This window comes from Asparagus officinalis, chromosome 7 (assembly GCF_001876935.1).
Source record: "Asparagus officinalis chromosome 7, Aspof.V1, whole genome shotgun sequence".
In the NCBI taxonomy this organism is placed as follows: Eukaryota; Viridiplantae; Streptophyta; class Magnoliopsida; order Asparagales; family Asparagaceae; genus Asparagus; species Asparagus officinalis.
Window position 1 is genome coordinate 7,484,732 of NC_033800.1, and position 2,866 is coordinate 7,487,597.

The window sequence follows — 2,866 nt, forward strand, 5'->3', positions numbered from 1 at the left end:
TGCCGAGACAGTAAACACTGTCTCGCCGTATTAATTTGGTCGTTTGTTGTGTTTTTTTAGTTTTGTATCTCAGAGGCTATAAATACCCCCCATAGGGTCACCACTGACGAGGATCGAGCATTTTTATCGAGCGAATTGGAGCAAAGAGAACAGAGAGAATAGTGAAATTTGAACTCTTTGTGTGATTCCTTGAGATTCGAGTTTTGACTTGATCTTAAGAAGAACGATCGTCTTACTTTGATAAGATATTCGTTTCAAATTCTCACTTTGATAAACGAAGGAAGAATCACTAAACCCCTCACGATCTGTGATTTGGTGGTCCACGAGTCAAAGCGCTCCCGGCACAAGCAAAGTCCCACAAAACAAGAATCGATAAACGATTTTCTTGTGTTATTTTCTCAAGAGTTGTAATTTTACTTTGTTGTGTAAAAGAAGTCTTATAAAAAGACTATCTATTTTGAATTTGTTGTAATCGATCGAAGATATAATGAATTCCATAACAAAATCAACTTTTGACGAAAACAGTAATTCCTCTTCTCAATATAGGATGCCATCTCCAAGAGTTGAGATGCTTGAGAAAGAATTGAGCAGGTGTGGAAAAATGCTAGAGTGTGAGCTCTAGGGAAGAGGCTACAGAGGGAGTTGACTCCTGCCCATTTATCCACCCAGTATGTGTTACCATCTCCAAGCTTCCATCAAACATGACTAAAGAAGGTATAGTGAATACACTATAGATCATGAATAAGTTTATAAGCGGAGCCTTTAGGGGGCTTGGAAGTAGGGTTAGAATTGTTGGATGAATATAAGGATAAGATGACTTTGCTAATCAAGTTATCCCTATCAAGAGTTTTCCAAATCCATTTGGACAAGAGAGCTTGGTTGAAGGATTGCAGATTGATAATGCCTAATCCACCATTCCTCTTGGCTTGACATACGTTACCCCATTTAACAAGGCATTTGGATTTAGAAGTCTGCTGGTGACCACCCTATAGGAAATTTTTTCTAATTTTGTCTATGGCTTTTATAATCCATGAAGGTAGTTTGACGTTTGTTAATCTTCATAAATTATGTAATGATTGTTGTCATATTTAACATAGTTTGCTTTGTTATGTGTGATTATCTTAATTGGGCCATAATTACGCACATTAATTTCTTATCCTCTGAATTTTTGTGTAAATCAGTATTATCAGTATTATTATTTGCAATAGTCTGTTAGGATCTTTACGTATACCTACCTCTCATTGTTTATGACTTAAATATTGTATTCTCTGACGCCTCATTTGGTACGTGGATGTTTTCGTCAAACGTTGGTTTCATTGTGGAATTCATTATATCTTCAGTCGATTACAACAAATTCAAAAGAAATAGTCTTTTATAAGACTTCTTTTACACAACAAAAGGAAAATTACAACTTTTTAGAAATAAACGCAGGATCGTTGTTTGGATCGCTGCTTGCGTGAGATCTTTGCCTGTGCCGGGGGTGCTTTAGCCCGTGGACCACCGATTCACAGATTCTGATTGAATCGTGAAGGTTTTGGGAATTCTTCCTTCGTTTATCGAAGTAAGAATTTAAAGCGAATATCTTATCGATGTAAGATGTTCACTCTTCTAAAGATCAAGTCAGAGCTTAGATCTCTAGGAATCGCCAAAAGCTTCTTGAGGATGTTTTTGAAGAAGGAAGACTCTCTCTCTTGCTCCAATTCACCAAAAGCTCAAGGCTCTTCTGCTCCAAAATGCTCTCTCCTTTATTTCGTGTTTGGGGAGGTATTTATAGGGGTAGGAATGCATAACAGTTGAAATGGAGGCGAAACAACCGACCAGATGAACCCTCTTTGGCCGCGGCAGCCAACACTGCCGCGGCTATTGGCGCGGCAGTGTGGACTGCAGCGGCCAAGNGGCCACAGAGGCGGTTACCAGCACATTCCATCGTGCTTGAAACTGTTCTCCCACGACCTTTAACCACCTTTTTCGTGGTTTAACTGCTTGTCCACGTCAGCACACGTTCTATCTCTGATATGCCGCCACGTGGGTTTCAAATAATCATCGTATAACTGCCTTGTAACCACCATAGCACCCCCTATAATAGCCGCTGCACCCTAGGCTGCCGCGTCTTAGCCGCGGCACCATATGCTGCCGCGCCATAGCCGCGGCACTATGAGCTGCCGCGCCTTAGCCGCGACACCAAGTGCTGTCGCGCCTCAGCCACGCCTCCATGTACTGCCTGTTGGTGTGTACATTGTTCTTCTGTGTTGTCTCGCTTCCTTTGAATGATCCCCTCTGATTAAGAGAATGAATTTTATCATCTTCTCTTTGCCTTGAGTGGTATTTGGATGTCTGTAAGCATTTTTTGACGCCTACAGTGGAAATGAAGTCAAGTGAGAATGAAATGGAAGAAGGAATGGAATGGAATGTATGTGAGAATGGAATGATCATTCCCATTATCTTGTTTGGGTGCGTTTGTAGAATGAAGCTAGAATGAAAATCTAATTCCTATTCCCATGTTTGGTATCACTAGTTCACAAGTGAGAATGAAATCTTATTTTCTAATAATTCCCTTATAACAACATAGATTTTTAATAAGATAAAAATAAACATTAATGATAATAACTAAAAAAACACTACCACAAAATAGGTATACGGGGACAGTTCTTTGGGGACGGTTTAAAACCGTCCTCTTTGCCTCCTAAGGGAATAGTCGTGTAACGGTTCTAACCGTCACAAAAGAGTCTAAGACGACGCTTCAAAATAAAGTGTTGGGCTTGAATTAGATTTGCAAAATAAATCCATAGTGGGCTAAAGGGACGGTTTCATTAAGGGCTCGTGCCCAAACTTTTTTAACAAATTAAAGAAGATTTATTTATTTTCT